Raw genomic sequence first — 13,087 nt, 5'->3', positions numbered from 1 at the left:
TGTCACTGTAAGAGCAAGTTCTTTAATCTTTCTAAGACTTTTGCCTTATCCCATCAAATGAAATTCACTTAACCTCCACAGTAAGCTGAAACTTAAAAAGAAATGAAGTCAGTATGAGGATTACATGCCATGGGTAAAGGCTGAGAAATATGTCAAATCTTAACATCCGGACAATCATCTCGTGAAAACAAAAAGAGACTTACAACTTTCTAGACCAATCATAACTCACTCCAGGACTGGAAATGAAGTCCCTGGAGAAATAGGTTTTGATTTTGTAGACATGTAAAGGATTTCCTTTATGAAGAAAAATAGTCAAATAAAAACCATTCATAAATGCATGTATCTCTAACATTTTCATCTTCAGCATCCTGATAATTACTGTTAACTTTAAGCATTTTAGAAATACTTGAATCGTGTTAAATTATTTAAATTTGTTGAGTACATACTTTTATAAAGTAGGAAACTTACTGAATGTGTATAGGTATTTCCTTAAAAGATTATTTGGTGTAGTAATCTCCAGATTTGAGGATTTCATAGGTAAAAACAAATTATAACAATTTAAATTGGAAACACTACCCTCAAAGACTGTATTGCATTAAAAATGCCTTTATGCAAAAGGACACAGACTGTATGCAGCTTATTAATACCTGTATCTCTAGCACCTAGAGTGGTATAGCACATGAAAAGACTTCAATGAAAATTATGGGAAAAATAGAAAACTAGGAAAGTACAAAAATTTAATATAAAAAATGTGTTCATAATCCCATAGTCCAAAATGACCACTCTTACAATGTTGGGATAATTCCTTACTTTTTCTTCCTATGTAAGGAGGTATATAGTTAGTCAGACTTGCAAAATAATGTTTAGTTTAATTTTACCTTGTTTTTATTTTTCCACTTAATATTGTACCATGTACATATCCAAAGTCATGAAAAATCACTTAAAAACACAATTTTAACAACTGTGTAACTTTCAGTCATAAGGATTTAGTAGAATTTATTTAAATAATGCTTGATTAAGAGATATTTTATTTGTTTCTAATTTTTTACTAGAAATAATGCTACAATGAACATATACATACTCAATCTTTATGTCTTTAAGAAGTGATGAGCGATGAGTATAGATTTTTTGTGAGCATTCACAGCCTTTACCCCTTGCATTCTAAAAGTTTTACTGCTCAATTCATTGTGCTAATGAGGATAATTGATAGAGAAAAGAATTGGAAGAAGAAAATGACCTAAATTAATTTTTTAAATTTAACTTTTCAAAAATTAACTTTTTAAAAGTGACAAGTAATTACTCAAGAGAGAAACCCAGGGAAAGTTTGGAGGGGCTGGCTGAAGAATGGAGAAGCTTCTGGAGAGGGAGAGTCGGGTGTGATCACCTAACATGATGCATGAAACCAGAAGGTGATGCCCAAAGAGGATTCATCATTTTGCTGCACATTGCACAGCGCAGTTCCCCCTTCCTGTTGCTCCAGGAATCTTCACAAAAGCACCATGCTACATTTCAGCTTTTTTGGAGTTGCATTTATTTTTCTTTTGGAGTCTGAATTTGACAGAAGATGAGAAAAAGATCGGAAAATCACCGTCTCTGGCCCCACCATTTTTGTTGTTGTTGTTATAATCTCAGAAAGAGCTGTAGGAAGTAGAATTAATTGAATGAAAAAAGCATGCATTTTAATGGGCTGCTGTGATACCCAGAACAGTGCCGAAATGTACACTCCCCCCAGCAGAGCATGAAAGCGTGCCGTGTGTGCTCTCAACAGGCGCTCTCAACATCTTGGGAAAGCAACTGTTTCATGTGAATTTGTTTCCAGGCATTTTGGTATGGAGGATGGCTTTTATGGACAGATGGCAAATTCTAAAATGGGGCATCATATGTTTCTTGTAGGTCTCGCCCATCCTGGTTTGGGCCAAGATCAAGAAGGAATGTAGAGAACATATTATGTCCTCCATAGTTGAGCTAAGCCTGGACTACATTTCCTTATATACTTGGACTCTGCTATTTTTATTCCCTGGGGACATTTTGGGTGATTTTCCTGAGAAGAACCACATCAAAACAGACCGGGGAGTTTTTCCCAAGAATACAGTATGGCTATGTGGTACCAACTGTTCCCACAGTAAGAGCGGAGGAGAGGGCTTTGGGGAATGGGCCCACCTGCTCTTCTGAGAGCTCAGGAGCGCCCCCTCCTGAATGCGCCAGAGCTCAGACATACAGCAACGCCTCGCCTCTGCAACAAAAGGGAACCGCAAAGGCAAGCTGAAAGAGTCCACCTTGACGCTGTGTGGGTTTGTTGTTGTTTTGTTTGTTTTTTATCATTTCATCACCTGATCTTTGAGGAATCCGAACACATCCCAACAAGTCAACGAGACCCATGTATCCTCCTGTTTTTGGAAAAGGCCAAGCAAGACAATATGTTTCATGTTGCTGCCTCGGACATCTGAGTCATTAAACCTTTTTCTAAAGAAAAACCCCAACCAGGAATGCATGCCCCCTTGTAATCTGAAACAGCTTCGCCTGGAGGCTTCCATCTTGAGACAAAATGCTCTGCTGCTCCTGGAGTTCTTAGCCAGGACTGTTCTTCCTGCGACTGCTTCTGAGTCTCACTCGCTGCTAAGTGCTTCTTGTAAAATATGGTAAATGGAGGGTCTCAGAAACGCTTTCTTTGGGGGAGGGAAGAAGAAAGCTTTGTGCAAGATAGACAGCTGAACACACATAATGATTGCCATATGTCAAAGGATTTTGAGCCTTTAAAATGGACTTGGGCAATACTTTGCTAAGTGTTCCCATAAAACAACTGCTTTTATAGGTTTCTGAGGTCTTAGCAATGGAAAGCGTGGATTCCTGATCTTTCTGTATCTTGTTTAGTTTTATCATTCCTTTGTTCCAAGGACTTGGGGACTTGTCTCCCTTTGGCACCAACCAGAATCTGATCTGTATCATCCAGTTATGGCCCATGAGTTACAATGAAACATCTTTCTCATGATATTCCCAATTTTATTCAGCCTTTAAAATTTTGGGAAAATTGCCCTTTAAGTAAACCTGAGAGCCCTTGGAAAAGAAGTTTATGAAAATCATGTCCAAATGAACCGTTTACCTGGCTTTCCCATGTCCCTCTTCCTCTTCAGTGGGAAAATGAGTGATTAATTTGATAATGAGGCAAAAGCCTTAGGTGGGCGGGGTGTATATAAATTAATAACTTCCTTTGTGTATAATCCCTGGTCCTGAGAAATTTCCTGTGAAGTCTTCCCTGCAATCTAAAATGTTTCAGTTGGCTTCGGCATCTCAGAAAAAAAAAAAAAAGCAAAGATCCTTTCAATGGACCCAAGGGAGAGCTTTGATTAAATTCTTCAAATCAGAGAAATTGAGTGATCTCACTTCAAGCTCTCCCCATGTACCAGTTGCAAAGTGCAGCTTTCCACCCAACAAAGACTAAGGCAGGCTCTGCGCGTGTTAAGAGAGTTCAGCAAAGTCCTTGTTCTCCTGGAACGTACGTGCTGGCTCCAGAGACAGAAATAAGAGAGGAAATAAGTCAGATTGCTATTTACTTTACTAAGGACTCCTGAGGAGAGAAGCAGGAGGGTCGCAGAAGGGCGGTTGAAGAGAAAGCTTTCTCTGGAGGTGGAATGGTCAGTGCAGGTCTCCTCAAGAAGATGACGTGGAACTGACACCTGAAGGACAAGTTGGGCATGGGAAGGTCGTTCGAGATGGAATGAACAAAAGGCTTGGCAAAGAATACAGAAGGCTAATGTGGCAGAGCAGAGAGAGCAAGGGGGGAAAGCATGAGATGAGGATAAAGATGTAGGATGGTGGGGCGGCTCCTGACTCTGCTGGGCCCTGGGGGCCCTGAAAAGGAGTCTGGATTTCAGCAAACTCTAGGTAGTGTTAACTCCTCCAAGTCCAGAGTGAATCTGTAAATGGTATTTGGAAAGCCATATGCCAATAAGGAAATTGGTATGAGGAGAGGCTCCAAAATTATGAATTTGCATTGGAAACAAAGGCATAGCACAGAAATACCATTTACAATCTTCCCCTCTCACATACCCACCTCCGTTTTACATCAGCTGCTGTCCCAAGGCATCCAGTCACTGTCATTGTTGACTGTGCAATGTAAATATCAGACAACACAAAGCAAATGCAAGGCAAATGACTGAAAAATGAAATTGCCGATTTTCCAAAGGATGCAGCATTTCTTGGAGTCCCTGAAAATTGAAGAACCAAGTTAGCCATACTCAAAGCCATGGACCAAGGAGGACTGGACAGACTTAAACCAAAGAGAAAAAAAAACCACACTGAGGCTATAACTGGAGCTTTGAAAGAGAATGATTTGAATAACAAAGATTAAGAAAGACACCCACACCCTGGCCTGTGTGGCACAGTTGGTTGGAGTGTGTCCCGTACACCAAAAGGTTGTAGGCTTGATTCCAGGTCAGAGCACATACCTAGGTTGCAGGTTCAATGCCCCGGAGGGAGGCAACTGATCACTGTTTCTTTTCTCTCTCTCTCTCTCTCTCTCTCTCCGACCCCTCTCCCCCTCCCGCTCCCTCCTTCCCATCCTCCTTCCCTCCCTCTTCCTCCCCCTCTCTAAAATCAATGAACATATTCTTGGGTGAGGATTAAAAAAGGAAATCCTTAAATAATTTTGAAAAAGAGACAGTTTATGATAATACTGCAAAGTTCAAGGCAAGTTGAATTTTTCTATTATACAAATTTGTCAGAACAACTGGAAAAAACACTCATTTCATATTGTATATTTTCTAAGAGGGCAGAATTTTAATTTATCCCTCTATTATGATCTGTTTTGTTAAACATTAAATCAATTAAGCTTGTTTTCATCATTGCTAGCTTTGTTTTTATATTAAAGTCTCAAGTAACTTTTTTACAGTTTATTTTGAAAATTTAGTTCCTATTTTTTGATGGGTTCATTTTAAGTAGCATTTTTCCAGAGCTAATTATCCTCGGGTAATGAAGACCTCCTGTGCACGCAGTTAGGAATGCGCTGCCTCTGCTTATTACGATGGCAGCCGGAGGCACTCGCCAATGTCCAAGTACCTTGAGTTACTTCTTGGAGAGGAGGATGACTCTCCTGAGTACTCATACTCTCCCCCGATCCTTCACCATGTGTGAGGAGCTGTCTGGGAAAGGAGAAAGCTGGGCCTAAGACCCGCTTGCTTCCACCAAGTGAGTTAATCAGCAATAGTCCAGCCAACAAAGGAAGATACTGAGCCCCCAAGGAGAAATACTTCTGTTTAGCAAGAGCTTTCAGAAACTATGTTTAAAATTTCTTTGTCCCAGGGATTTTCAGATGTCTGGATAACAGTGTATACACTTCCCAGCTGGAAGATGTGCTCTATTCAGGAATTACAAATACGAAATAAGTACTTGAAATTCTTTTGCACACTGCCTCTGAGAATGTCTGTCTATGGACATCCCTTCAGAAACTATCTGAGGCAGAGCCAGGAGTTTTGGACGTGGTGTCCAAGAGACTTGGAACTGTATCCAGATTTTTCTACTTCCTAATTGTGTGATCTTGGACCATAGACTTACCCTTTCATTTATCCCTGCTATGAAGTTGGGCATAGAAACTGCCTTATAAGGCAGTTGAGAGAATTAAGGCGTGTAGTGCATAGAAAGTGCTAAGCATTCTGCCGAGTCAGGAGTAAGCTCTTTGTACATGTTCTGCAGTAGTAGCAAAGCAACACCACCTGGAAAGAAGTTACACCTGATAATTCTAAATTCCATCGCACATTCTGAAAAATAAAGATATAAAACCACTGCAAGGATTTTGTGGTCATAGTACATTTTCTCAGCTCACATTGCAGATAGGGGAGTGTATCATGTACTAAAGCAACATATTTCAGCTTTATTCCATAGGTTAGCAAAGCCTTGGGAAAGATTTAATTAATGGAAAAAGAGGAACTAATTCTAATAACAATATTAGCTAACATTTATTGAATGCTTGTTATATACCAGGCACTTTTTAAATTAATTAATTAATTAATTTGGCATTTAAATTCTTTATTGTTTAAAGTATTACATATGTCTCCTTTTCCCCCATTGACCTCTCCCTGGCCACTCCCACCCCCCAGAACGTGCCCTCACTCCACTAGCATGTCTGTGTCCATTGGTTATGCTCATATGCATGCATACAAGTCCTTTGGTTGATTGTTTACCCCACTTCCCCCCTTCCCCTGCCTTCTCTCTGAGGTTTAATGGTGTGTTCGATGCTTCTGTGTCTCTGGCTCTGTTTTTGTTCATCAGTTTTTGTTGTTCTTTATAGTCTACAAATGAGGGAGATCATGTGATATTTATCTTTCTCTGACTGGCTTATTTCGCTTAGCATAATGCCCTCCATGTCCATCCCTGCCATTGCAAACGGTAAGAATTCTTTCTTTTTTACAGCAGTGTAGTATTCCATTATACAGATGTACCACAGTTTTTTTAATCCACTCATATGCTAATGGACACTTAGGCTATATCCCAAGAAATCAGAAACACCAATCAGAAAGGACATTTGCACCCCTATGTTCCTAGCAGCACAATTTACAATAGCTAAGATTTGGAAATAGCCTGCTAACTTCTTAATCTTGAACTTCCCAGCCTCAAGTACTGTTAGCAAATAAGTTTCTGTTGTTTAAGCCACCTAGTCTGTGGTATTTGTTATGGCAGCCCTCGCAAACTAATACAGATGGTAAATTTTATGTTATCTGTATTTTTATCGCAATTTTAAAAAATGTGGAAAACAATGGTCTAGCCAGTTTTATCATGGAAGAAAGTCTGTGGAGAAGCTTTTGATGTTGCTGTAGTCCCATTTGTTTATTTTCTCCTTAGTTTCCATTGTCCTAGAAGCTATATCGGTAAAGATACTGCTATGACATATGTCTGATATTTTGCTGCCTATGGATTTGTCTAAGATTTTTATGGTTTCCTATCTTATATTTAAGTCCTTTATCCATTTGGAGTTTATGTGTGTGTGTGGTGTAAGCTGGTGATCTAGTTTCATTTTTTTACAAGTATCTGACCAGTTTTTCCAACACCATTTACTGAAGAGATTCTCTTGACTCCATTGTATGCTCTTGCCTCCTTTGTCAAATATTAATTGAGCATAATGTCTGGGGTCTCTGTTCTGTTCCACTGGTCTATATGTCTGTTCCTGTGCTAGTACCAGACAGTTTTGAGAACAATGGCTTTGTAATATAGCTTGATATCTGGTATTGAGATCCCTCCAACTTTGTTCTTCTTTCTCAGGATTAGTGCAGCTATTCGTGATCTTTTTTTTTTATCCCAAATAAATTTTTGAAGAGCTTGTTCTAGGTTTTTGAAATATGCCATTGGTATTTTAATGATGATTGAATCGAATCTATAGATTACTTTGGGTAGTATGGATATTTTAATGATGTTGATTCTACCAATCCATGAACACGGTATGTTCTTCCATTTGTTTATGTCTTCCTCTATCTCTTTTTTCAATGTCCTGTAGTTTTCTGAGTACAGGTCTTTTACCTCCTTAGTTAAGTTTATTCCTAGGTTTCTTAATTTTTTGTTGCATTGGTAAATGGGATTGTTGTTGTTTTTTAGTTTCTCTTTCTGTGAGTTCATTATTAGTGTATAAAAAAAGCCATAGATTTCTCGGTGTTAATTTTGAATCCTGCTACATTGTCCAATTCATTTATTAAGTCGAGTAGACTCCTAGATGGAGTCTTTAGGGTTTTCTGTGTATAATATCATTTCATCTGTGAATGACAGTTTTACTTCTTCTTTTCCAATTTGGATGACTTTTATTTCTTCTTCTCTAATTGCTATGGCTAGCACTTCCAGTACGAACAGACTGGTGAAAGTGGACATCCCTGTCTTGTCCCTGTTCTTATGGGAAATGATTTTAGTTTTTGCTCATTGAGTATGCTGTTGGCTATAGGTTTGTCATAGAAGGCTTTTATTACGTTGAGGTATGATCCCTCTACTCCCACTTTGCCGAGAGTTTTTATCAAAAAAGGGTATCAAATGCCTTTTCTGCATTAACTGATATGATTATGTGATTTTTATCTCTCAATTTGTTTATGTGATGTATCACGTTTATTGATTTGCGGATATTGGACCAGCCTTGCATCCCCAAAATAAATCATAAAAATCAATAAAATCAATAAAAAGGTCATGGTGTATGATCTTGCTAATGTAAAGCTAGATCAAATTTGCTAGAATTTTGCTGGAGATTTTAGCATCTATGTTCATCAGGGATATTGGCCTGTAATTCTCTTTCTTTGTAGTGTCTTTATCTGGTTTTAGGATTAGGGTAATGCTGGCTTTATAGAGAGAGTTTATAAGTGTTCCTTCCTCTTGAATTTTTTGGAATAGTCTGAGGAGGGTATATTTTAGTTCTTCTTTGAATGTTTGGTAAAACTACCATACAAAGCCATCCAGCCCAGAACTTTGTTTGCTGGAAGTTTTTTAAAGACTGCTTCAATTTCCTCCATAGTTATCGGCCTATTCAGATTTTTTTAATTCTTCCTGATTCAGTTTTGGAAGATTATATTTTTCTAGAAATATGTCCAGCTTGTTGGAATAGAGTTGTTCATAGTGCCAGCCGAAGATTATGTCTGTGCCTGGGGCAGAACGAGCACTGGTATGTGGCTCTGTACTAGGACAGGGGATTGGGCTGAAGTGGGTTATAGTGCTTTGTATATAACAATTTAATCCTTACACAACTCTAGGAAATAGGGACTATTATCATTCCTTTTTACAGATGTGAAATTTAGGAACAGAGGTTAAATGGAAGAGCCAGGATTTAAACTAGGAAAGTTGGGTTTCAGAACTAGCACTTGTTACCATTAGTCTGTAGTGTCTCATGGGAGTGCCATCATTCCGTTAGCATTTCAAAGGGCTGGACTGGAGGCAAGGGTATGAATTATGTTGTTGAAAGAGTCCAGAAGAGGCAGGATTAAAACATGACCTAGGCTTTGATAGTGGATGGATCAGGATTTCAAAGATCTGAATGCAGGCAGAAATGAAACATTGCTTAGTTTTTGACAGAAAACTGAGGTGGATGATGAGAAGAGAGAAGATTTAAGAAGAGTTGGTGTCTGCCTTGGTTGACCAGTTGGCTGACTTGAAAATACTCATAAAGTGAATCTGGTATAGAGTAAAAGTGGATGCAAAATTCAGTTTTGGACCTAAGAGGTTTAAAATTCTTAGAAACATCCACAGAGAAATGTGAAAATTTTTTGTAAGCCAGATAGATGCCAGAAATTCTAGGGAGGAAGCAACATAGTTTACCATTTAACAAGTAAACAAAATAGACAACCCACAGAATGCACAAAAATATTTGCAAATTATGTATCTGAGAAGGCACTTATAAGTAGTATATATAAAGTACTGCTATAATCCAACAATAAAAAGACAAATAGCCCAATTTTGAAAAATGGGCAAAGGATTTAGACATTTCTCCAAAGAAAATATACCAATGGCCAATAAGCACATGAAAAGATGCTCAACTTTATTAGCCATCAGGGAAATGCTAATCAAAGCCACAATGAGATACTACTTCACACCCACTAGGATTGCTATAATAAAAAGAACATAATAATAAGTATTGGCAAGGAATTGGAGAAATGGAAATACTCATAACAATGGAGAAACCAAGTTCCATCCTATGATTTTTCCAAATGAATTGTTTAAAAAACTCATGAATGATATCTAGAATTACAGAAAAGGCTCCAACTCTCATAAATTGCTGGCAACCAGCAAGCAAATGAGTCAAATTAATTTTAAACTGGCAATTTTAAATATTTACAAAGTCTGTCTAATTCCCATCGTGTTTGAAAGTGGTATGCTGAAGGACTTACTGAGTCATGATTGCATAATGGATTCAAGTGGTAGGTTAATGGTAACTGGAAAAGACTCAACTCAAATTAATCTAAACCCATAATTGTAGGAGTTTACAAACAAAGGTTGCACTATAATTCTGGTGGGTTTAAAAGTTTTATTCCAAAGACCTGTCCTTTCATGAATAGCAGCATCTTCCCCTTCCCCACACCAAGCTAATTTTCTATCATCAGCTCTTAAAATAATTTCATTTTTTTTCTGAAACCAAAAAACAGTCTCATGTCCAAACTGCAATTCATTAGGAGAGGTTTCGTGGTGTTTGTCAGGCCTCCTGCCACGTACTTTCACTGAAATGGGTTTCATACACTTCCATGGGGTAATGGTCTGCATTCACTTAAGATGCCCACCATGTGGCTGGAATTTTTATTTGAGATTTGGAAAGGGAGAAATGTGAGGTTCAGACAAGGACCTCTGTTCTCATCCTGTGCCTGTGGGCAGCATGGATGGAATGCCCAAGAGCTGGTTCTCGTGTGAACCCTGGGAAGATGTGGTGAGTCAGAGCATGACCACAAGCTAAGGTCTTTGAGCTTTGCGTGCGTGCGTGTGCGTGTGTGTGTGTGTGTGTGTGTGTGTGTACATGAGGGAGCCCCTTGAGATTTTTAAACAGAAAAATGGAATAATTCAAGATGACTGTTATTTTGATTGTATAAAATCTATACCATGAATTTGAATAATGGATGATTTTAGTGAGCACTTCCTGGGTGCCAGGCACCAGCTTTACACTTGACCCCCATGCCATTTTCTCTAGTGGTAGAGATGGAACATAGCGGGAAAATTTGAATGTTTTGTTGGAGGATAGTCAGCAGGACTTTCTGGGGGACTGGGTGTTGGGTGAGGAAGAGAGGAGTAAGGGGCGTTGAAGCATTTGCGTTATGCCACTGGGTGGTGAGGCTGGGGCTGGTGACCTAGGTACTGAGATGAGAAAACGGGAAGTCGCAGGATTGAAGGGGAAAGCACAGAAATCTATCTGGGACACACCAAAATTGAGATGCTTCTAATACATCCAGTGGGTAGGTGAAGTGGCAGGTAGGTATCTGAGTATGGAGCTCTGTGGAGGGGTCAGGGCTGGAGAGGTGAACCTGGGAGCATCTGCCTCTAAAACTGGGGGACTTAAGGAGATGACCTCGAGAGGGAGGGAGATGGAGAAGAGAAGGGGCCCCTGGACCAAGAGCTAGAGCTAAGACATGCCAACATGAAAGGTAGAGAGACGAGGAACAAGAAAAAGAGAAGGAGCACCTGAGAAAGGTGGAGGAAAACCCAGAGAGGAGGGGGCCAAGGGCTAGGGGAAGAAAGGACTTCAAGAACTGCTGGCTAAGAGGACATGTATGACCAGGACAGGAAGGTAAACACTGGACTTGGTGTGCAATACCTGACAATCTAAGGGAAAAACTATGCATAATTCTCTCCAAATTGAATAGCAGTATTATTACTGCTAGATTATTTTATCCTGTAGCACATCTTACTATTTTCCTTCTCCTATATCAACCAGTACTATCTGCCTTTTGCTATTAACAACACATATGACATCATTTTCAATGCTAACAATAATACTAGTTAGAATCCTGGTATTTTATAGTCTGCCATTAGCTGCTAGTTTAGTAATTGTAGATTCTGCCCTCTATTCTTCTACCAATGGATGCATTCTACATTAGTAACAATATTTCCAGCAGTACCACTGACTCCTATATATAATGCTTCCTAAAATTACAGTGACATCAGAGAACCTTTCTTTTATCATTGAAATATGTATCAGTAGGGCAGCCAGGATGGCCTAAGTTCTAAGAAGAGTGAAGAAGTTTGAAACATTTGTTGGGGGTTGTGGGATAGAGGCTGACTCAGGGAAGAATATGTTTCTGGATTGGGCTGAAGGCCCAGCTGAGACCAATGGCTGAGATTTTTATGGGTCTCCCACTGGTCTACCCAAGTGGGCTCGGCAGCGGAGGTAACCATAATACTGCAGTTGTGGATTTCGGGCTCTGAGCTAGATCAAGGGAGACATGAGGACACAGCAGAGCAAATGGACAGCAGAGCGGCCTGGGGGTGGGAAGACAGGAATAGGAGCAGGGAGGTGAGCTGACAGGCTTGAATGAGAGAGCAGGGAGTGGAGGCCCGGCAGTTTGGGGAAGTGACAATAATGTCAGTGGTTGGGACATCCTGAGGTGTAGCAATACAAGATTGTTGCTCATTCTTCATTAATTGGGTACTTGATTGACTGAATACCCAAACTTTGGAGCCAAATAGCCTGGGCTCAAATTCCAGTTCTGCCACTTTGACCTTGGTAAAGTGACTTTCTCTCCTTGTGGCCTTGTTTCTTCACCTACAGTCACATCCACTCCCTGGGTTTGTTGTGTGGATCCACAGGGGCTAATCAGACAAGTACATACGTATGTATGTATATATGTATGTATGTATGTGTGTATGTATATTTTTATTTAAATGGAAGACAAATGTGTTTATTATCTTAACAATTTCATTGTTATCTATTTAAATGAGAATTCTGAGCATGAAGAAAATTTTGAGAGTACTTTCCACTCAGTTTTGTTGTGTTCCTAAACTGCTCTAAAAAAATAAAGCTTGTTAATTAAAGAAACAAAGAAATAAAACATAGTTAAACCATTATTAGCCTAAGCCCCTTGAGAAATAATTACATTATTAGGTAAAATAATTTGTTGTAATCCATATTTAAGTTAAGGCTATCCATGCAACATAAAAGACAACATAGCCTGGCCATCTTTTTAAAAAAATAATTCTTTATTGTTGGAAGTATTACATATGCCCCCTTTTTTTCTCCCATTCCCGTCCCCGCCTCCCCGCCTCCCCGGCCCAGGCCTTCAGCACCCTTTTGTCTGTGTCCATGGGTTATGCATTCAAGGTGTTTGGTTGATTACCTTCCACCCACCCACCCTCCCCACCTTCTCCCTGAGATTCTGCACTCTGTTCTATGCTTCCCTGTCTCTGGGTCCATTCTATTCATCAGTTTACTTTTTTACTTAGATTCCACATACGAGTGCGATCATTGTGATACTTGTCATTCTCTGACTGACTTATTTCACTTAGCATGATCCTCTCCAGGTATCTCCATGCTGTCTCAAAGGGTAAGAGATTCTTCTTTTTTACTGCTGCATAGTATTCCATGGTATAAATGTACCATAGCTTTTTTATTCACTCATTTACTGATGGGCACTTGAGCTGTTAGCAGATCTTG

This window comes from Myotis davidii, unplaced genomic scaffold (assembly GCF_000327345.1).
Source record: "Myotis davidii unplaced genomic scaffold, ASM32734v1 scaffold111, whole genome shotgun sequence".
Taxonomy (NCBI): domain Eukaryota; kingdom Metazoa; phylum Chordata; class Mammalia; order Chiroptera; family Vespertilionidae; genus Myotis; species Myotis davidii.
The sequence above is the reverse complement of the archived record's forward strand: the minus strand, read 5'-3'. Positions refer to the sequence as shown.